At 37.8% G+C, this 25154-nt stretch overlaps 1 pseudogene; it reads left to right on the top strand.

Annotated features, from left to right (window-relative positions):
* Positions 1–7207: 7207 nt before the first annotated feature.
* LOC127122110 (phosphate transporter PHO1-like) overlaps positions 7208–25154 on the top strand; it is a 67125-nt pseudogene continuing 49178 nt past the window's right edge.

Raw genomic sequence — 25154 nt, forward strand, 5'->3', positions numbered from 1 at the left:
GCACTTACTTTTAAGTTCTGCATAATTCTTGTTTGTGCAGAATTGGATGTCATAACAACCCGTGTGACATCTAAAGTCTGAGAACTAGAATTTCAATACTTATCATTGATGATTGGGTTTGTTCTCACCTTGTGAGATGCATTGAGTACTAACCTATTTTGTGTTGTAGGGTCTTGATTGAGGTGGTGAGCTCATGAGCTCCTTTGAGTGCTAGGGCACTTATGCATTGGATTGTGCAACTGATAGAGGGTTTCACTGCTTGTTGTCTGGTTTTATGACTGAAGTACTAACTGTTTAGTCTTTGTACAGGTACCTTAGTTGTTTGCTTGCTTTAGCTCTTGCTTGAGCATTGGATTGTGGTTGACACACCACTCAGGTAGTTAGCTTCTTACTCCATGTAGTCTGAAGTCCTGTCACCTTTTTGGCAGGCATTTTGCTGGCAAGTCCTCCTTCAGAGGCTCTGTTTGTGCTTGTTTACAATTGTGCCCAAAGACCTCCAAGAAGAGGCATGTGTTATGATAAGACCTCCAAGAGAAGAGGCAATTGACGGATAAAAGGGATCAGCAGTCAATCCCCCGTTATTCAGTGTGTCGTTCTTTATGCTCGCACTACGTGCTGATGCTTCTGAACATGTGCCACAGATCTTTGTCCAGAGTCTGTCAAGTGGAAAAGGATCCCACTTTCTGGATCCCCACGCTTTCTATGTCATGAGCTCACCCTGGCCAGGGTTAAGAGCTATGAGGTCTCATCCTCATTACCATTTTGATCAACTTCACCCTAACGTTCAGTGTTAGTGGTTAAGAGCTACAGATTAACCCTTACAGTTTGGCTTGTTTGTCGAGGTTGACATGACCCCTCTTGACTAAAGCCCACCCATTGTTTGGGAATCTTGTATGGATATAGTGTGTGATGCTTGTTCACTTGTGTTGGTGTGTTTATTTGCTTTCCTCTTCTCATCTCCTTTTTTGTAGGAGTCGTACGATTAACTTCTGAGGAAGTTGAACGTATGTAGAGTTTAGACTTGAGTTGACTCGCGACCTGGATGAGTCAAGTTCTTGTTAGAGACCTCAATTTAGGGATGTTGATTGCATGACAACTATTAGGCTCGAGTGTTAGTCTCCCTATTAGTTTGTTATCTCCCTGGTCTCTGGTTAGGAGAGTGTTTTACCCCTATTAAGGGGAACTACGTCGCCCTGATTCTCATACCAGATGAGATACGTAGGTAGGAGGTTGAGCGCAATCTCTCCGGGCAACCTTTCTTTCTTTCTTTATTTGTTTGCGTGTGTGTTCACCCTTTGTTTGTTGGCTTTGGTGTGAGTACCCGTTTGATCAGCATGTGTGTTGCATGGTCATACCTTGGGGATTTATTCTGTTATTATTCGGGGTTCATCAGTTGGGGTTCACTTTGGTTACCTGTTATCCGTTCGGGGTTCATTTCGGGGTTCATTTGTGATGATGGTATTTCTTTGGGGTTCATTTGTGATGACTGTTAGTCACTTTGGGGTTCATATGGGGTTCATCTCGGGGTTCATTTGTGACGGTTGTCATTCTTTGGGGTTCATATGGGGTTCATCTCGGGGTTCATTTGTGACGGTTGTCATTCTTTGGGGTTCATATTGGGGTTCATTTCGGGGTTCACTTTAGTTATCTGTTATTATTCGGGGTTCATTTATGACGGTTGTCATTCGTATTGGGGTTCATCTTAGGGTTCATTTATGACGGTTGTCATTCGCATTGGGGTTCATCTTGGGGTTCATTTGTGACGAGTGTATTTCACACTGGGGTTCATCTTGGGGTTCATTTATGACGGTTGTCATTCACATTGGGGTTCATCTTGGGGTTCGTTTGTGATGTATTTCACATTGGGGTTCATCTCGGGGTTCATTTGTGATGATGGTATTTCACTCGGGGTTCATCTTTGGGGTTCATCTTTGGGTACTTGATTACTTTGTTGGGGTTCGTTCTGATAACCTTTTTCTATGGTGTTCGCTGGTTAGCGTTTGTTATTGTTGGGAGTCGGGTGTAAGTCCATGTATTGGCATTCTGTTTCCTTGTTTATTATTGTTGGGAGTCGGGTGTAAGTCCATGTATTGGCATTCTGTTTCCTTGTTTGTTATTGTTGGGAGTCGGGTGTAAGTCCATGTATTGGCATTCTATTTCCTTGTTTGTTGTTGTTGGGAGTCGGATGTAAGTCCATGCATTGGCATTCTGTTTCCTTGTTTGTTATTTTTGGGAGTCGGGTGTAAGTCCATGTATTGGCATTCTATTTCCTGTTGGGTGTTTCTTTTGACGTCTCAGCGTCCCTTTTCGGTGTCTTGTTTCGGCGTGCGTTAGCCGAGCTACGAGTGCTCTGATTCTCCTCTGGATAGAGAAGATACGTAGGCATAGGATGCGATGTCCTAGCGAGCATGTCCCCTTTCCCCGAACTACGTTGACTCTGATGTTTGTTTCTGACAAACTACGTAGGCCCAGGATGCGGCATCCTGCCGAGTCCACTTCCTCCATTTTCTTTCATTTCCCACCCGTTTATTGTTCCAGTTTGTGCAGTTTCTTTGAGCAGTTTATTAGCAACCTATTCCTTTCCTTTGAGCTATCTTTTGAGCGTGGATCCCGTCGAGTACGGCGGACGTGAGGGGTGCTAACACCTTCCCCTTGCGTAACCGACTCCCGTACCTTGTAATCTCTGGTCGTAAGACCGTTCCTTTCCCTTTCTTAGGTTAGTCCTGCGCTCCCTTTCCGTCATAGGATGAATAGCGTCGGTGGCGGTTCTGTATTTTCCCACTGGTTGTTTTTCGCGTTGCGACACATAGTATAAACAATTCACTCTTGCTTCTTCTTACATATACTCCATGTTCAGTTGTACACATCACAAATTCCTTCTCCCTTAGAATTCATTTATCATATTGTTCCAAGCTTTTGGAGCTTGTTTAAGTCCGTACAGGACTTTTTGCAGCCTGTACACCTTTCTTTCTTCGCCTTGTTTCACAAACCCAGCTGGTTGTGCAACATAAACTTCTTCTTCTAAGGGGCCATTCAGGAAAGCACATTTCACATCCATCTGAAACATCTTCCAGTTATTCACGTTTACTAGACCAACAACCAACCTGATTGTTTCGATCCTAGCAACAGGCACAAAAACTTCGTCGAAGTCAATTCCTTGTTTCTGAAGAAATCCTTTCGCCACAAGTCTCGCCTTGTATCGAGTCACTTATCCTTTGGGATTCAACTTCACCTTGTATACCCACTTCACATCGATTTACTTCTTGTCTTGGGGCAATTCGACAAGTTACAAAGTGTTGTTAACTTTGATCGACTTTAGTTCTTTGATCATTGCTTCACCCACTTCGAACCTTTCAATGACTCAGCTGCATTGACAAGTTCGACATCTGCATAGAAAGCATAGTGTGCCAACTCACCTTCTTTATTAACCATATCATCTGATGTAATCACACATTCTTGCAACCTTTCAGGCATGTGTCTTGTTCTTTGAGGTTTACTTGGGTCAGCTTCACCTCTGACTTCTTGTCGAACTTATCTTTAGACTTCAGTAGTTGGTTCATCACAAAATATTCTCACTGAATCCTACTTAACATTCTCAGTCCAATCCCATTCCTTAAGCTCATCTATGATCACGTCCTTGTTGATCACCACTTACTTGTTTAGTGGGTCAAACAACTTGTATCCTAAGGTCGAACGATATCCTATCAGGATCATCTGACTCGACTTATCATCAAGGTTTCTTCTCAATTGATCTTGCACATGCTTATGTGCTATAGATCCAAACACCTTTAGATGACTCAAGCTAGGCTTGACACCAATCAACCATCCTTTTGGCGTGATTCCTTCTAGCTTCTTCGTTGGACATCTGTTTAGGATATATGTTGCAGTCGACACAACTTCTCCCCATAATTCTTTGGGTCTATGCTTTCCTTTCAACATACTTCTAACCATATTCATGATGGTTATATTCTTCCTTTATGAGACTCCATTCCACTGTGGATTGTAGGGTGGCACCACCTCAGGCACAATCCCTTCTTTCACACATAATGCATCGAAGTATTTCGACACATATTCTTCACAACCATCAGTTCTCATAGTCTTGATCTTTTGACCGCTTTGTCTTTCGACCATAGATTTAAACATGGCAAATACCTCAATCACTTCACTTTTCTTCTTGATCAGGTAAATCCATAATTTTTGACTGAAATCACCTATGAATGTAACAAAATATTTGTTACCTCTAATCAAATCCACCTGGATAGGACCACATGCATCAGAGTATATGACTTTAAAAATTGTCTTGGACCTGCTTCTTGCATCGTTACTGAAGATGTTCTTGTGGTGCTTCGCCTACACACATTCTTCACACACTTCATTTGGAATGTCGATTTTTGGTAATCGTGAAACCATGTTTCTTCTCTTCAAATCTCTGATGTCTTTGAAATTGAGATGGTAAAGTCTATAATTCCATATCCATTCATCTTTGCTAGCTGTTGTTGCAAGGAACTAATGCTCCATCACATTAAGCTCAATCTTGAAGGTTCTATTATGAGACATTGGAGCCTTTAAGATCAACCTTCTATTTGAGTCGAGAATCTTCATCATCTTGTCTTCGATCGACACCTTGTAGTTCTTTTGACTAATTGGCCTATGCTGAGAAAATTGATGTCCATGCCTGGTATGTATAACACATTTGAAATTACTGACCTCTTTCCATCTTTCCTCATAATCAGAATATCACCAACACCTTTAACTGCTAGAGTGTTTCCATTTGCAGATTTCACCATGTTCGTCATTGAGGGTTTTAGGTTGACAAACCAATCTTTCCTTCCAGACATGTGTGATGAGCATCCTGAGTCCAAGTACCACTGATCCTTGAATCTCTCTTCATCTCTCGTTGTAACCATCAACAACGTCTCTTCTTCTTCATGTTTCGCCAACTTTGCATAAGTTTCTTAATTCTTCTTCTTTTGTGGACAATCACTAGAATAGTGACCATACTTCTGTCAATTGTAATACCGAATGTGGCTCTTGTCTAGCTTTTGACCACCACATTTTCCTCTACCTACAGCACCACCTCTTTGATTGCCTTGGTTCCAGGGTTTTCTCTGATTCAACCGGTTTCCTTTTTGCTGATTTCGACCAGTCGAATTATTGTAGCCTCCTCTACCTTTATTGTCATTCCAACTTCCTTTTCCTTTCCTTTCATTTGATGATTGCGCCTGCAAATCTGTATCACTCTTCGACTTTCCTGCAGCTTTTTCATTCATTCTTTATTCATGAGATTCAAGCGTCCTATGAAGCTCTTCCTTTGTCAGTTTTTACAAATCTTTCGACTCGTCTATGGCTACTACCTCGGGGTAGAACTTTGGAGCCAACGACCTCAAGATCTTTCCAACAACAGATCTTGATGTCAACACTTCTCCACATACCTTGATTTGATTCACCAGTTTCGTAACCTTGGTGAAGAAATCAGTTATGCTTTCATTGTCTTCCATCTGAAGCATACGTCCTTTTGTGAGTTTGAAACCTCACCTCTGTCACCTTCTTCGCGCCTCCAAACGACTTCTCCAGAATTTCCCATGCTTCTTTCGCTGACTCTACATCACAAACCTTTTCAAAGTTATCTGTCTCGACACATTGATGGATTATAAAGATAGCTTTATAATCTTTCTTCTTCAATTCTTTATGTGCAGCCTTTTCTGGATCTGTTGCTTTTTCTGCAAGGGTTGTTACTCCTTCCTTCATAAGATCCCAAAGATCTTGATAACAGAACATAACCTTTATCTGCTTGCACCAATTCTCATAATTGTTGTTCCTGAGAATCAGAAGATTTGCTGGAAAATGCTCGTTTGCATGATTCATTGTCATCGTGATTTTCTTCCCACGAATCGCATAAACCGGGGCTCTTGATACCAGATGTTGGAAATCCACCATAACCTATAGAGAATTTCAATCAATCTTGATGAACAAGATTGTTATCACCCACACAATAACAATGAAAAGAGAAGAACAATCAATTTATAAAGAAAAGAAAGAATGGTGAAGGAGAAGAAGAATTTTTTGCAGAGTTTCTCTCTGCCCACAACCTGTGGAAAAACTTCTTATTCACTTTGCAACTGCGAAATTCTGTGAATACAATGTTATGAATACAACAATCATTTCATTACAAGAATAATGTTTACTCCTTTTATTTATACATTTATGTTAACTTTCTCACTAAGCCAAGACCCAAAACTATAAAAATCCAAAATAGTTAACACTACTAAAAATTAGGCCTAAGTCGAATTTCTGTGTGAAACATGTTTCGACACTTCGACACTAATACTACTCAACACAGTAAGTAGTTCGACACTTTCTTACTTCTGTCGAACAACCTGATTCGAAACAAGGAATTACAATTCAACCAGGCTTGAAATGCTTTTATATATTGGTCAGCTTGATATTAAGGAAATAAGAAGAATTGTTATATTTCTTTTCCATATTATTAACAATTTCAAGAGTTTAAAAAGAACCAGAGGCTTTCTCAGCAAGTTGATTATTTACTATTTCTATAATAATTTACTCCTAATCTATGGTATTAGAGACTTTCTCAGCAAGTTGATTATTTACTATTTATATAATAATTTATTCATTCTAATCTATGATAAATTTAATTTAAAAAATATTAAATTGTGTTTGATTTTTATTTAATGTGTAATTGATATTTATCAATTGTGCTTTCTAATTATTATTTTTATAAATATTTTTACATGTAAAATCACCAAGTAAATCATTAACGTTTCAATAAAATGAATTATAAACAAATAATGTACTTTTTCATCGATTTTATTAATCATTCTATTACATATATATTTAACATACTCGAGTGAATAATAGTATTTTAATTTTGTAAAAAAATGAATCGGATGTAATTCACTAAAGAGATAATAGTCATTAAATTACTACTAGTATACAACATTAATTTCTGGACTATAGTTATTATTGTTTATTGAAAAGGCAAAATAAATAATTATTAGAAAAAGAGCAGAAACAATCAGGTATAAGAATGCCAAATACAGAAAATTTTAGAAATAGTCTTACACGCCAAAAAGCATAAGTTCCAAATCATTTATTTCTAAGTATTCCACCATTCTTCTCTCTATATTGTTTCTCATTCGTCTCTTCTCTTCTCACAAACACGAATCACCTCGTCTCCCCACTTGTAATGGTGAAGTTTGCAAAGGAGCTAGATGCTCAAATGATACAAGAATGGAAGGATGAGTTCATGAATTACCGGCAACTGAAGAAATTGATAAAGATAATGAAGTTGTCAATGACTTCAAGTTCAAACCAAAATGACAACAACTTCAATGGAAATCCGATTTTCAATTCTGTTTCATCTCTTATGAAGAAAGTCACCTCCAGCCTCTCACCTACTAACAATATCATTAAGGTATTTTTATTCTTGTGATTAATAAGTTGTTGTTGTTATTGTTAATTTTCATCAAAAAAATTCCCTTTTCTGCAACCATGCATCTGATGGAAGGGACATAGAGTGAGTTATTATAGAGAAGAGAGGGCCAATATATAACTATTAGGTATGGAACAGATTTACAAGAATGTATTGCGCCAATATAAATTAATGTTTGTTTTCTTTTAAACTGCAGCGTCATTACATAATGAATGTTAATTTGGATATGTTTTTTTATATAAAAACTGAGCACCATCTGCTCGCAATTGCACAAATAAGATTCACAATGAAGGATATAACTCTTTAATTTAAAGTTGGACTAATATTGTGGAAATTTTAAAATTAGGATATCGAGGGTTTAAGGTTTTATCTTATAGAAACAAGCTTTAAGTATAGTTTGAGTGTCTTGAATAACTACGTAATTAATCCACATGTTAACAAAGAGGATTCTTACACATGCTAAAAGAATCTTACTGATAAGTTTGTAGAGTATTGCATAAGTGGATATGTCTATCATTTTCTATTATGTAAATATTGTCTATAAGAAGGGAGTATACTTTAATCCATCTGGCTTGGATAATTTGTATCATTTGGTTTAAAAGGGTGGTTAGGAAAGTTTAATTTGAATTAACACACATTATCTTAATTTTACTTTTTTTTATAAGTAAGGATTTCATATAAAAAAATACAAGAGGTACTTTAAACTTAAAAAGACAAGATAACCGATTATCTTCAATTCAAACAATTCAAGGGAGAAACAAAATCACTAAAAAAAATTACAATTTTTTTTTTAACTTATACTTCATAAGGCTGAATTTTTTGTAATTTTTTGTTAGTAATTCATATATGTAGTGGATTTTTTATCTTCTTTGTGACTAAATATATTTTTATATGTTGCAGCTGAGAAAGAAAACCACAGGAGACGTGGAGAAGAAATCTATGAAACTGAAATTGTGCAACCATTATCTCAAGATAATGTAGGTTTTTGACTTAAATCAATAATTATACATGAAATTCTAGTTATCAGACTTTGGATGTCACACTGGTTGTTATGACATCCAATTCTGCACAGACAGGGATTATGCAGAACTTAATTGTAAGTGCAGTAAATAACACAAGTAATTGTTCACCCAGTTCAGTCCAACATGACCTACATCTGGGGGCTACCAAGCCAGGGAGGAAATCCACTATTAGTAGTATCAATTCAAAGCTAAACTCACCCGTTTACAACTTATCACTTAATCCCTACCCAATGCAATTTCAATCTTAATCTAAGATCAGAGTTCCTACTCACTCCCCCTCAATCACCTCAGTGATATTAAAAACACTTTGAAGTCACACTTCAAAAACAACTCTTGGTTATGCTTCACAGCTTAAACCAAGATACACAGCATTCACGCTTAAAAGCTTTGAGTGACACAACACTTACAACTCAATGAACACCCTATGCCAAAGCAATCATCTATTTGATAATGACTTGGCTTACAAGATACGTCTAATTCTAGACTCACAAAAATACAGCAGTGAAGTAAGATGGACACACTAAATCTTCACGCCTCAAAATCCCTGAAACTGAATGGAGGAATGCCTTCCTTTTTATATTGCAGCACCTGGGCTTTTGCACCTGTATTTTCCTGAATTTTAGGTCACATACGTTCCCTCAAATTCAATATTTAGGTTGCTAACAAATAGGCTATTTGTTAGGTTCATTGAATGTAGCTTGGTTGTTGATTTCCTGGATCTTCTCTAAGCTGTTGACTTCCTAAAGAATAGCCTGAGAAAGCTGTAACAGAAAACTGAACAACCTACAATTTAGCATATGCTGTCAGGCATGAATGTCACGACATTCAGCTTGACATCAAGGTCCATATGCTGAGTCTGTTTTCCCAGAAAACAGACTGTACAAATCTGCTGACCTGTACATGATCAATATGACCATACTACAGTACCAGCTTACATTAATAAATGTCAAAGTGTCCAACTTAACATTTACACAGTTGGCCTTAGGTTAGTTCTGTAATTCTCTTGAAGAACAAACTAACTAATATGCTGAAGTATAGCAGAACACCACTCTGCCCAATCTTCAGTAGCTGCTGTCAATGATGAATGTCACAACATCCAGTTTGACATTCAATCAGTAGGCCTTATGCCAGGTCTGGTTCTTCCTTGATAACCAGACTGCAAGTGAATACTAAGTTCTAACAGAGTTTCTGTTCCTTAGTATCTGTTGACAGGTATGAATGTCACAGCATTCAATAATCCTGTGTTAGCTAGTCCTGCAGTAACTACAATGTAGTTACATATACATGTCATGACATCAGTCAAGACATTTGTGTTTTACCATACAATGCAGCCAATTAAACACCTACAAACTCCCCCTTTGGCAAATTTTTGGCTAAAACACTTTGATCCCCATAACAGAGTTCATAGCAGCGGAATAATACTAGCTAATACACTCAGAGTGGCAGCACACTCACACACATGGAAGTTAAATGAAAACTTCACATAGCAGCACATATATATTAGAAGTTGCACCTAAACTTCAACATCAGCTGCAGGGGGGGAATCTTCAGATCTGTCATGAGAGTCTGTTTGTAGAGACCCACTCTGTTTGTCAGGGGTATTGGTGGTTATTACTCCCCCTTTTTGTCACAAATGTTGCCAAAGTCAACAACATAGGCAGAGCACAATGACAGAGTTCCAGACTTGGTTTTACTTCACAGTTTCAACCAAGTTCACATCCACTTGATCTTGCTTCACAGCTTCGATCAAGTGATCACCCACTTTTGCTTTACAGTAGGTACCACCATATCAGATGCCATGATGTTGTTTCTGACATCCAGAACCACTCCTGCATGAACAGCATCCTTGAACTCCTGCAGGTACAGAGGCCTTCTCTCTGTAGGGTGTCCCCTTACCCTCTTGTATTCACCCTTGTTGCGCGCAGCATAGCTATGATATGTTGACCAATCATAGTCTTGTACAAATCGTTTAATAGGCAGAGATATTAAACAATTTATCCCAAACATCAGTGGTTGCTATAATGTCTCAGAGAGACATATTCCCAGTTTGCTCCTTAAGTTTTCAAACTGAGTAGCATCCAGAGCCTTTGTAAATATGTCAGCCAGTTGAAGATCCGTGGCTACATGTTCCAAAGTGATCACCTTGTCTTCCACCAGATCTCTGATGAAGTGGTGCCTGATGTCAATATGTTTGGTCCTGCTGTGTTGGATGGGATTCTTGGAGATGTTGATGGCACTGAGATTATCACAGAACAATGTCATGACATTTTGAGTGACATTGTACTCAGTGAGCATTTGTTTCATCCAAACCAGTTGGGAGCAACTGCTTCCAGCCGCTATGTATTCAGCCTCTACAGTGGACAGAGAGACACAGTTCTGCTTCTTGCTGAACCACGATATGAGGTTTTCTCCTAAGAAGAAACATCCACCTGATGTGCTTTTTCTGTCATCAGCACTTCCAGCCCAATCAGCATCACAGTACCCAGATAGGACAGGCTCAGACCCATGTGAGTACAGCATCCCATAGTCACATGTCCCATTGATGTACTTGAGGATCCTTTTGACTTGATTCAAGTGACTCACCTTGGGCTCTGCTTGATATCTGGCACAAACTCCAACTGCATAGGAAATGTCAGGTCTACTTGCAGTTAGATACAGCAGACTACCTATCATGCTTCTGTACAGGCATTGATCAACACTAGGTCCTCCATCATCTTTGGTTAACTTCAGATGAGTAGGAGCTGGAGTCCTCTTGTGCCTGGCATGATCCATACCAAACTTCTTAACTATGTTCTTGGCATACTTGCTTTGGGAGAGAAACATAGAGTCCTCCATTTGGTTTACTTGCATTCCAAGGAAATAGGTCAGTTCTCCCACTAGACTCATTTCAAACTCAGATTGCATCTGGTGAACAAATTTTTTAACCATTTGTTCTGACATTCCACCAAAGACTATATCATCCACATAGATTTGAGCTATCATGATTTTGCCTTCTTCATCCTTCACAAACAAGGTTTTATCTATGCCACCCTTTCTGTATCCATTTGTGGTCAGAAATTCGGTTAACCTTTCATACCAAGCTCTGGGTGCTTGCTTCAACCCATACAAGGCTTTCTTCAGCTTGTATACATGCTCAGGTTGGTTAGGATCACAAAACCCTTTGGGTTGTTCCACATAGACTTCTTCATTCAGGTAGCCATTCAAGAATGCACTCTTCACATCCATTTGAAATAGCTTAAACTTCAGGATGCATGCTACCCCCAACAGCAATCTGATGGACTCAAGTCTAGCCACAGGAGCAAATGTCTCATCAAAGTCTACTCCTTCAACTTGAGTGTATCCTTGAGCTACTAGTCTTGCTTTATTTCTAGTAATTACTCCTTTCTCATCAGATTTGTTTTTGTAGATCCACTTGGTACCAATGATGTTGGACCCTTCAGGTCTTGGAACCAGCTCCCATACTTCATGCCTTGTGAACTGCTCGAGTTCCTCTTGCATGGCAATGATCCAGTATTCATCAGTCAGGGCTTCTTTCACATTCTTTGGTTCAACCTTGGAAACAAAGCAGGAATTTGAGTTTATTCCTCTTGACCTGGTAGTTACACCACTGGTGGGATCCCCTATGATAAGATCCTTAGGGTGGTCTTTCTGAATTCTGATAGATGGCACTTTGGTAGGTGCTTCTACTTCACATTCAGGAGGAGGTTCCTGTACTTCTTCAGGCTTGACTGGACTGTCAGTTGGACTATCAAGGAATGTTTCAACATCCTCCATGACATCGGTTCCTTCCTCTTTATCATCCACAATGACATTTATGGATTCCATCAGGACATTGGTCCTGTAGTTGAACACTCTATAGGCTCTGCTGTTCGTGGAGTAGCCCAGAAATACGCCTTCATCACTTTTGGGATCTAGCTTCCTTCTATGCTCACGATCTGTGAGAATGTAGCATTTACTTCCAAAAATATGAAAGTACTTCACAGTGGGTTTTCTACCCTTCCATATTTCATACAGAGTGGAGGAGGTTCCTTTTCTCAAGGTGACTCTGTTGTGAACATAGCACGCCGTATTCATTGCTTCAGCCCAAAAGTGCATAGGGAGCTTCTTTGCATGAATCATTGCTCTGGCAGATTCTTGAATAGTTCTATTTTTTCTTTCAACTATTCCATTCTGCTGAGGAGTTATAGGGGAGGAGAACTCATGGCTTATTCCTTCAGATGAGCAGAACTCATCAAACTTGGAATTCTTGAATTCAGTGCCATGATCACTTCTAATCCGGACCACACAACTGTCTTTTTCTCTTTGAAGTCGTATGCACAGATCCTTGAAGACATCAAATGTATCTGACTTCTCTCTGATGAAGTTTATCCACGTGTATCTGGAATGGTCATCAACCACCACGTAGGCATACTTCTTCCCACCAAGACTTCCAACCTGCATAGGTCCCATTAGGTCCATGTGCAGCAGTTCCAGAACTCTGGAGGTTGTGGAATGTCCCAGCTTTGGGTGTGACATCTTGGTTTGCTTGCCCACTTGGCATTCTCCACAGACTCTTCCTTCATCAATCAGAAGCTTTGGCATTCCTCTGACTGCTTCCTTGGATATGATCTTCTTCATTCCACGTAAGTGGAGATGGCCAAGTCTTCTATGCCACAGCTTCACCTCCTGTTCTTCCTTGGCTGAGGAGCAAGTTGTGGAAAAGTTAGAGAGGTCAGGTTCCCACAGATAGCAGTTGTCTTTGGACCTGGTTCCTCTCATAACTTCCTGATTATCACCATTTGTCACAATGCACTGCTCCTTAGTAAACTGAACATGAAAACCTTGATCACACAGCTGACTTATACTGATGAGGTTTGCAGTTAGTCCTCTTACTAACAGCATATTGTTCAGTTTTGGCACTCCAGAACAGTCCAGTTTGCCCACACCTCTGATTTTTCCTTTGGCACCATCACCAAAAGTCACATAGCTGGTGGTGTGAGGTTGAATGTCTACCAGTAGATTTTCCATACCAGTCATATGTCTTGAGCATCCACTGTCAAAGTACCAGTCTTCTCTGGAAGAAGCCCTTAGGGCAGTGTGTGCTATCCTAGCATACCATTGTTGCTTCTTAATGGGAACACATCGCTTGTGTGTGTTATGCTTAGGTCTGACAGGTGAGGCTCTGTTAGGGAAGCCATGAATCCAGTAGCAGAAGGCTTTTATATGTCCAAGCCTGCCACAGTGGTGACACCTCCAATTCTGGAATATTCTCTTCTGATGATCATTCATCCTAGCTCCTCGATGTTGAGGCATCGGTTTTGACATCTACTTGAACTTCTGAACTTTAGCCTTTGGGCGTTTGTGTTCAGCTCTTTTTCCAAATCCTAGCCCAGATTTGGTTCCAGACTGCTGTCCCACCTTTAGGATTTCTTCCAAGGTGTCAGTTCCCTTATTCATCATTCTGATGGATTTGGTCATCTGGTTCAGCTTGGAGGTCAGCAGGGCTATCTCATCATTCAGCCCTTCTATGGCAGACAGTTGTTTCTGTCTCTCATCTTCCAGTTCCTTGATGAGTTTCTTCTGCTTTTCACCTTGTGCACGCACTTCTGCACTGGTGGTACACAGCTTCTTATATGCTGTAGCAAGTTCATCAAAGGTCAGCTCATCTGCACTTGTGTCATCTTCAGAGACACACACACTAGTTAGTGCAGTGACATGTTTGGCAGATTCTCCTTCAGATTCACTTTCAGAATCTCCTTCAGACCATGTGATAGCTAGCCCCTTATTTTGCAATTTGAGGTAAGTAGGACATTCAGCTCTGACGTGTCCATACCCTTCACAACCATGACACTGGATTCCCTTCCCATGGTTGAACTTTTCTTCAGAAGTTGATCTTTTCTTAATGTCAGACGGGATGTTCTTGACATTGGGTCTACCTCTTTGATCAATCTTCTTCATGAACTTGTTGAATTGCCTTCCAAGCATGGCTAAGGCTTCTGATATACTTTCATCACCTCCAGTATATCCTTCTTCTGCCTCCTCTTCAGCATTAGATACAAAGGCTATGCTTTTCTTCTTCTCAGCATACTCACCTAAGCCCATTTCAAAGGTTTGGAGAGAACCAATGAGCTCATCTACCTTCATATTGCTGATGTCCTGAGCCTCCTCTATGGCAGTGACCTTCATAGCAAACCTCTTAGGCAAGGACCTGAGAATCTTTCTTACAAGTTTCTCTTCGGTCATTTTCTCACCTAGTCCACCAGAGGTGTTTGCAATTTCAAGAATATTCATGTGGAAGTCATGAATAGTCTCATCCTCTTTCATCCTCAGATTTTCAAACTTGGTTGTCAGCATCTGAAGTTTTGACATCTTCACCTTGGAAGTACCTTCATGAGTTACCTTGAGGGTATCCCAAACTTCCTTAGCTAGTTCACAATGGTGCACCAGCCTGAAGATGTTCTTAGTGATTCCATTGAACAGTGCATTCAAGGCTTTGGAATTTCCAAGAGCTAATGCCTCTTGTTCCTTGTCCCAATCTTCTTCAGGAATCTGCACACTGACTCCATCTTCATCAGTCCTCGTTGGATGTTCCCATCCCTTGTTGATGGCTCTCCAGACTTTGCTGTCTAGAGACCTTAAGAAGGCTATCATGCGAGGCTTCCAGTCATCATAATTAGATCCATCCAACATGGGTGGTCTGTTTGAGTGTCCTAAATCCTTGTCCATGGTACTAGAAAGTAACTTCCCTAGATCTCACCCAGAACTTCACAGGCAGGGTGCCTGCTCTGATACCAATTGAAATTCTAGTTATCAGACTTTGGATGTCACACTGGTTGTTATGACATCCAATTCTGCACAGACAGGGATTATGCAGAACTTAATTGTAAGTGCAGTAAATAACACAAGTAATTGTTCACCCAGTTCAGTCCAACATGACCTACATCTGGGGGCTACCAAGCCAGGGAGGAAATCCACTATTAGTAGTATCAATTCAAAGCTAAACTCACCCGTTTACAACTTATCACTTAATCCCTACCCAATGCAATTTCAATCTTAATCTAAGATCAGAGTTCCTACTCACTCCCCCTCAATCACCTCAGTGATATTAAAAACACTTTGAAGTCACACTTCAAAAACAACTCTTGGTTATCCTTCACAGCTTAAACCAAGATACACAGCACTCACGCTTAAAAGCTTTGAGTGACACAACACTTACAACTCAATGAACACCCTATGCCAAAGCAATCATCTATTTGATAATGACTTGGCTTACAAGATACGTCTAATTCTAGACTCACAAAAATACAGCAGTGAAGTAAGATGGACACACTAAATCTTCACGCCTCAAAATCCCTGAAACTGAATGGAGGAATGCCTTCCTTTTTATATTGCAGCACCTGGGCTTTTGCACCTGTATTTTCCTGAATTTTAGGTCACATACGTTCCCTCAAATTCAATATTTAGGTTGCTAACAAATAGGCTATTTGTTAGGTTCATTGAATGTAGCTTGGTTGTTGATTTCCTGGATCTTCTCTAAGCTGTTGACTTCCTAAAGAATAGCCTGAGAAAGCTGTAACAGAAAACTGAACAACCTACAATTTAGCATATGCTGTCAGGCATGAATGTCACGACATTCAGCTTGACATCAAGGTCCATATGCTGAGTCTGTTTTCCCAGAAAACAGACTGTACAAATCTGCTGACCTGTACATGATCAATATGACCATACTACAGTACCAGCTTACATTAATAAATGTCAAAGTGTCCAACTTAACATTTACACAGTTGGCCTTAGGTTAGTTCTGTAATTCTCTTGAAGAACAAACTAACTAATATGCTGAAGTATAGCAGAACACCACTCTGCCCAATCTTCAGTAGCTGCTGTCAATGATGAATGTCACAACATCCAGTTTGACATTCAATCAGTAGGCCTTATGCCAGGTCTGGTTCTTCCTTGATAACCAGACTGCAAGTGAATACTAAGTTCTAACAGAGTTTCTGTTCCTTAGTATCTGTTGACAGGTATGAATGTCACAGCATTCAATAATCCTGTGTTAGCTAGTCCTGCAGTAACTACAATGTAGTTACATATACATGTCATGACATCAGTCAAGACATTTGTGTTTTACCATACAATGCAGCCAATTAAACACCTACAATACATGTGAAAAATATTGTACATTTTTTATTTTAATTTACTTTTATGTTTATCATTGTTTCATAGGTACATGGGTTTTTTTGTAAGGCTCGATTATGAGCTAAATAAGGTTAACTTTTTTTTTATCAAAAAAGAGAATGAATTTTTAGAAAGAGGAAATACATTGAACAAACTATTTCAGATCTTGTTAGATTTAAAGCAAATTGTTAATGGACAGCAACAACCGACAAATAATGCTGAGAAAGTTCCTCCTTCAACACAAGATCCAAATTTATTAGGTTAGATCCTAAATTAAATGTTTTTTTTCACAAAATTTATACTATTTCTATTTCTATATTGCTATTAATTTTGTACTTTCAATTTAAGAATTTATTGCCATTACAAATCTACTTTGGGAGGATTTAGTGAATCATCCAACCGGAGATTTTCTTCGGAAGAAAATGATTCAAACTGCCCAGAAGATTCTTAGAAGCGCATTTGTTGAGTTCTACAAAAATAATAATATGATATTTATTCTAATTATCTATATAAATTTTAATCTTTACATATTTTTAATAATATGCATAGTAAGTTATATTATATAATTCTAATATATTGCTATGATTATATATAAGGTTGTTAAACTAATGGACGAAATGAAATTGATATTCAAAAAACACTTCGCCAAGGATGACAGAAAAAAAGGCAATGAAGTTTCTAAGACTCAGACAACCTAAAGATTCAGATATGATCAATTTTTTTATTGGTAATATAATGATTCTCTCTTTATTTTTTCTTGTTTATTACCATTTTAAATTCAAGTATTGTATTTTTTTTTAATTTCTCATATGAACACTACATGTACAAACATTAAAACCTACCCGAGTAAAATTTTAGTTCACATAAATGTTAGATATTAATTTGAGAAAATGAAAGAAATAAATATAATCATATATGTTAGTTTTATGTGAAACAATATCCTTGATTTAAAGTGTCCAAACCAAGTAATTAGGCAATTTCAAATACTCACTAAGCTAATGAGTTGAATTTGAAATGTTTTGTTAGGTTGAAAATCTTATTTGTAAAATAAAGTTTATCTTTCATATATTTATATGTTATAATTAACTCTTTATATTACTGTTTCTCTTTCTCTCTCTATGTAGGATTGTCTACAGGTTGTTTCGTGTCTTTATTTTGTGTCTATGCATATTTGGCTCATTTCTACAGCGTATTTTCTCCCATTAATGAGTCAGTTTACATGAAAACCATGTATCCTATTTTCAGGTACGAAATCATTATCAACATTTATATATTTATATATTAAGTAGAAATTTTCTAATGAACTCTTAACAAATTATTAAAAAGTTGTCTTTTTCTTTTTCTTTTTTAATTGATCAAATTTTACAATTATAAGCCGTAAAACTAATTAGTAAAGACACACTTAATAAACAATAAATATTTTCATAATTTTCTTAAAAGTTAATTTTGGACATTTTTAGTAAACTAATATTTATATAATAAATGTACTAATAGTTACAATGATTTTGTGCAGTGTGTTCGCATTGTTAAGTTTAGATCTATTTATGTATGGATGTAACTTATACATGTGGAAAAGAACAGGAATCAATTACAATTTAGTATTTGAGTTCTCTCCAAGGACATCACTTAAGTGTAGAGATATATTTTTGATAGTGTGTTTTCCATTTTAAAAGGTAAATTTCAACCTCGTGAGACAAATCAGAACAATTGTTTCGTTATAATAAGAGACATTTAGAAAATCAAACTTAGTATTATTAATCTCATTTTAATAGGTCATGCTAATTGACATGTTTATGGCAGACCAATTAGCTAGCCAGGTGATTATATTTTTTTTTCTCTTTTTTATCATCTCTTCTTATTATGCATCTTAGTTATTAACGTTAAATTAATTTTATTATGGTCATGGACATAGATTCCACTGTTAAGGCACTTGGAAGCTACCAATTATAACTTTTTTGTTAAAGTTTTCAAAATACATCATCATGAGACCCGCCATTCAAGAAGGCTTTATATGGAGATCACTTATTTCATCTCATTTTTTCCATATCTTTGGCGTTCTCTGCAAGTAAGGTTATTCAAATTTGAAAAAAATGTTACATTGATTTTTTATTTTATTTTGTAAGTTATCGACAAATAACAGACATGCTGTTGAATTTTATTACAAGTGTATAAGACGGTGGTTCGATGGTGGTGATGTAAACGATTTGGCTAACATGGGAAAGTATGTTTCGACGATAGTGGCTGCAGGGGCGAGAGTTACATATAACCGACAACATAACCACATATGGCTTGCAATTGTCTTGGTCACGTCTTTTGTGACAACAACTTATCATCTGTATTGGGATACTGTCAAGGATACAAATTTTTTAAATTCTCAATCTAGAAATCCATGGCTTAGAGATGATCTGATTCTAAAGAATAAAAAGATATACTTTGTGTCAATTGTAAGGTTTTTTTTTCAAAATAACTCACATTTTCAGATAAATTCTCAAACTACCACACTTTTAAAAAAACACGTCAAAACGTAAGTGTCAGACCAATTGTCAATTACTCTCTAATTTAAAGAGGTGACGTCAATTGAATTGACTTCTTCACCTAGTTCTAACAATCCAATTGGCGCTTATGTGTAAGTTTTAAGTGCAGTCGCCAATTGGATTGACACTAGTATGTGTTATGTTATTTTTTTTTATAATAATTGGCGTTTAATATAAAATTTGAAATCAGAAATATTTATATTAATATTAGATTGCGTTTACATATGAAAACCAAAAATACTAATGTCGTTGACCGGTATGACCCAACCGACCTCCGGTTCCACGTCTCTTAGCTACTTGAAAGCGTGGCCTTAGCCACGTTGTTGATTCACCCCAGGTGTTTAAGGATTTGAGGACTCAGGAACATCACCACCACCTGCAGCAGATTCCCTAAGATATTCAGTCAATGTGTATGCAATTAAGCGCTACTGCCATAGCTGAGTTCGTGACCCATGCCAAAGTAGTCAGGGTTTGTTTGGGTTATTGGGGTGCGACTGGGACGATTGAAGGATGACATTGGTGTGAATGATTCGTTGAGGAAAGATTAAAATGGTTGTTGTGGTGTTTGATAGTCATCTGGTTGTTGCCTGTTTTGGTTTTGTAATGTTTGGGCTTCTTGGATATAGTAAGAGGGATGGTTGGTGTTAAATGATCGTTGAGTGTACAGGAAACAATGGACCACAATGAAGGGGGACAAATTTATCCTATGATGTCAGACTAAACTGAAGTTGGTGCAACTGTGACAAGTTCCAGGCCTTCTATATACCATGCTCCCAAGTCATGGCGACATGCGCACATACTCGCCAAGACACTTACAACCATCTATATGATGTTTACAAAGTCATTAACATTATGAATATCTACAACGAAGCTTCGCAGTGCTAACAATGGTGGAATATTAACCTCCATATCAAAGGGACATAGTTTGGCACAACGATGAGATGCGAAGAAAGAAAAAAGTACGCAAAAATAGCATGTGAATTAGAACAAAAATGGATACGGCTAATAAAATGATAAGATAATATAGTATATGTCGTCAGGCCGGACACAATCGGAAATATTATTCCAATGTCAGAGCACCCTCTGCATCATAATTTCGTTTCTCCTTTCAATTTTTGTAACTTTAAACTTTGTATATAAATAACTTTTTGTTACAACAATGTTAACAACAAGCACCACCCCAAATTAAACACACTTAAAAACAACAACACTTTCCAATAAGAAACCAAATATCACAAAACGAACAACGACAAGTCTAAATAAACAACACATACAACAAATATCAAAACAGATAAAAATATTTAACCACACCATTTAAACACAATATTTCTAACTGATTACAACAATCAAACTGATATCATTTGGTCCAAACATCATTTCTCTCACATCCTTATCATTTTTAACTCGCACCCACCCACGTATGGCATCGTGTCTCTCAATACTTTTATTTTTTTTACTTTCAGGTATGTCTCCGTCTAACCAACAAATCAACTCCCTATGTAGTTGCTTGAAACTACAGATGTTCTAGAAGAGCATCTCAATCGGAGGCTTGTCTCTCGAATAAATCACATTTCTTTTGTGACGACGAAGATGAACCATATTTTCAATAAATGAGAAGAGATATGAAAATATGAATCACACCCCACATCTATTTATACTAAAAATAACATAACACACACTGATGCCAATCTAATTGGCGATTTCACTTAAAACTTACACATAGACGCCAATTGAATTGGCAGCACTAGGTGCAGAGGCCAATCCAATTGGCGCCACCTCTTTAAATTAGAGAGAAATCGTCAATTAGTATGACAATAATGCTTCAAAGTTGGTTATTTTGGAAAAATATCTAGAATATGGGTTATTTTGAGAATTAAAAAAAAAACTAGATTATTCGAGTAAACAAATCGAGCGAAGACAAACTAGAAAGAACAAAGACATCAACCAAGACCCCTTGTTAAGGCCAAATCCTAATTCATTCAATATTTTAACTACCTTTCATGTATATGTGATTCGTAATTAATGCAAATTTTAATGATTATACTTATAAGAAAGAATATATATTGAATAAGTATATGTCATACCCTCAAATTTACCTTACCTCCACATCACCCTCTTTAACCCTATTTCATGAGCCTTCATGCCATACATGTCATCTCATATGAATTTGTACTTAATGATCCTCAATGTCCCACAAACCAAAGGCATAAGATTCATCTGTGAATCTCAAGACCCTTTAATCATGTTGAGGTGGGCCCAAGCCACCTTCACCCTAATCTTTATCCTCAAGCATCCAACAAGCTTGGAGGATCATTCAAGTCATCTCACTCACTCTCCAAACCCAATTTGTATGGTGATTCCCCTTTGAAGATATATCAAGATTCATTTACTCACCCAATGACCCTAACCCTAGCTCTTGACCCTCATTGGCTTGTACAAGTCATGGTTCACCTTGAATCATGACCGTGTCATTGAGGACCCTCAAAATCCAAAGTTTGTTCATATTCCAATCCTTTTAAACATCTCAATACATACCTTGCATCACCAAACCCTAATTTGTCTGACCATGGTTCTTGATGAAACTTATGATTCAAGAAACCCTGATTTAGGCATCATTTGATCATTGGTTTTGCTTTACTTGATCATCTTATCGCACCACTACTCATTCAACATCAATTTAAGTCAGTTTCAACCATAATTCACCATTCAAACGCTCACTCAACTCATGTCACAAGTACTTGGTTTGATCATGAACTTTGGACTTCCAATGCCTTGATTTTACCCATGAACTTGACCTAAAATCACTCCACAAAGCTCCAAGCCTCATTTTACATCATGATATGATCACATGAGCTTCAAACATACACCATTGTTCCTTAAAGAATGGCCTATGATTTTAGATCATGTTGGTTGGTCACATTTTGGCAAGAATGGCCTATGATTTGGTCCAAACTCCATAAGTTTTTCATCTTGCAAGATATCAAGATGTTCTTTGAGCCAAATGTCCTAATTTAGTTCCTCTTCAACTTTGTTTCAATGCCCAAGACCTAATTCATTGAGCAACGACTTCAATTTTTACATTGGCCAAGCTGGTCCAATATGCCTAGCATTTCCTAAAACATGACCAAGACCACCACTTTACCATATTTCCATTTCCAAACCACAACTCCTTTTGACTTGGTTTATTTTGGATCTGATCAAGGACATGGCAAGGAACATTTGGCACAAATTTCATGCAAAATTCACGAGCTAATTTCATTTCTTAGTTCAAAAATAGGCAATTGTCATGATGCACAAACCAAACCAATTCAGCCAGAATTTGCATTTTGATCCACCAGGTCCCCAAATCACTTTTTTCAAATTCCATTTTACCTCTAACATATTTCATATCATAGTGAGATATGTTTAGAAGTCAACTTGGATGCAAGAGGGTCACAAACCAAAGAACCCGAACCATGTGCAAAAATTTCAAATTTCCCAAAATGGTTAAAAGCAAAAGGGACCACAACCATGTTTGAATCACCCTTGCCCCTCCATTTCCATTCTAGAGTGCATAAAAACCAAATGGGGAGGCAAACTAGGTCAGAACCTCAGCAATGCTTCCTCTACAAGCCTCTCATTTTGTCATCTTTGAGCTTCACACCTTTCTGAACAAAACCCTCTCATTTCTCCCTCCAAATAGGGGAAGGTGTCCAATCTGAAAGATAAGCTTGAAAATCCAAATACATTTTTCTACAATATCGATTTCCATCTTCAGAAATAGAGATACTCTTTCTGAGTTTCAAGGTATTTCAGTTTAAACTAACCACCTCGAATCCATCCCTCAACCTCACTCAAGATTTCCCAAACACTAACTCGCCTTGCAAACATCTCCCTTCTGCAGTCCATTGTCATCGAAGCACCACTTTGAAATCGATTCCGAACAGGTAGTTTCACTCATCCCTTTCACTCAAATGAGTTACCATTGCACTCGAAATCACTCACCGAAGCTTAACCCCATGGTTTAAACTTTGATTACTTCATATCAACCATTTAGTTTTATTTTTAGGTCATTTCATTTTTGTGTGTTCATGAAAAATACTCCACACTCAGAGTCAATCAATGGCTCATGGGTGTGGAGAGGAGAATGATGAAGTGTTTGGAGGTTGATTCCATGTTTGAATCCCTTTTAAAACACGAGTTTCAGAGTTTGGATTTTGGTCTTCTGAGGTTAAAGGTGATACAAGGTCTGTTGTCACACATGTTTTTCAAATTCAAACATTTGTCGCGTCTTGTCCTGATTGGTTCATTTTAGCGCGCATGTTATTTTAATATTTGACTTAATATTTTATTTGATAAGTGTGCATTCTGATTACAAGTGGGCGCTTGTCCCAATGGATGAGGGGGTTGATCCCCCATGACCCCAAGGTCAAGGGTTTAAACCCAGCGCATGCATTATGTCCCTATTTTTATATCTTTCACTTTTACTTTATTTTTTATCCTATTTATTTTCCATTTCATTTTATTTTTCATCTGACTTATATTTATTTTTTTGAAAATATTTCCAACATAGACTCATATTATTTTTGCCTCTACTATTTTATTATGCTCTATTTCATTTCATTTGTGTACTTTTTCATTGAGTTATGCGGTCTTGAACATTAGTGGCTAATGAAGTCTATGTTGTCATGATATTGGATTGATTAGGGATGTTTGAACCTTCTATGTTGCAAACCTACTAACGAATGATCAAGGTTTTATTCATCGTACTTTGAAGCATAGATAGGTTGCCTCTATATCAACTGTTGAAATGTATATTTCGTGTCGGGTTTTTGTTATCGTATCCACAGAGATTGTAAGATATCACTGCCGTTCAATGGTTGTATTAATCTTAACTTAATGTAACAATAGGGTTTTGGTTTTAATCAAGTTATCTTGCATAAAAAGTAATAAATTGCGGTAAAAGTTATGGTTTGATTAAATGAGAAATATTGTCAAAGTTAGGTTTCAATGATCACTTTGCATGTATTTGCTCGGTCAACAATCTTATAAACTCCTTTAGATGATAAATTATTTCACAAAGTCCTCTCAACATGTTTCTCTCGAACACACATTGTGAGTTTTGCCATTTTGATCCATTGTTTCTCTCGAACACAATCTATCAAAATGACAACTTTTTGGTTCAACCTTATGGTGAACAAAATCATTCATTGCTATCTCTAGCTAACAAACAAGTTTGGATGAAAACCTAGGTCAAGAGTCGGTAAACATCTCTCGATCATAAACCAACACAAAGAGTTTTAAATAGAAACAAAGTTTTCATCATATATTTACCGTTAAAGAGTTTACATATGAGGATCCTTACATTTACACACAAAGCTAGTAATCACCTACATCTAACCTTGACAAATGGATGACTTAGCTACTCATTTTCATGGTAGCTTGGTCGGCAAGTAAGGAAAGAAGGTTGATCAACATCCAAGTCGGATAATCGAAGTTGGATGGGAATCCACCTTCTTTTTGTGGAAGATGGTTGCTAGATGAAGAGAAATGAAAAACTAGGGCATAAAAGCTCCCAAAACAATGCTGTAAAAATATCTCTAAAAAGTACAGAAATGGAAAAAGTTGGTAAAAATGAGGTATGATGCTCAAAAGTGGCACCTGCTACTTATAGACCACTGTTGGGCTGTCATGTTCGCTAGGCGAGCAGAATGGCTCGCCTAGCGAGGGTCTAAAATGGGCACATAAGGCCCCTGCGCCCAGAGAAAACAGGGCCTGCTAAACTGTCATGTTCGCCTAGCGAACATACCTTCGCCTAGCGAAGGACACGCTTCAACCTTCGCCCCAGCGAGGTTGAGAGGTTTTGCTACTGGAATGCTCGCTGGGGACTCGCTAGAGCTTCGCCTAGCGAGTGAGTGCTGGCTGCGTTTTTCACCAAAACAGAACGAACTCGCTACCACCTTCGCCTTCAGCTCGCCTAGCGAATTAATTTGACAATTTACTGGAGCTTTT

This window comes from Lathyrus oleraceus, chromosome 2, assembly GCF_024323335.1.
Source record: "Lathyrus oleraceus cultivar Zhongwan6 chromosome 2, CAAS_Psat_ZW6_1.0, whole genome shotgun sequence".
Taxonomy (NCBI): Eukaryota; Viridiplantae; Streptophyta; class Magnoliopsida; order Fabales; family Fabaceae; genus Lathyrus; species Lathyrus oleraceus.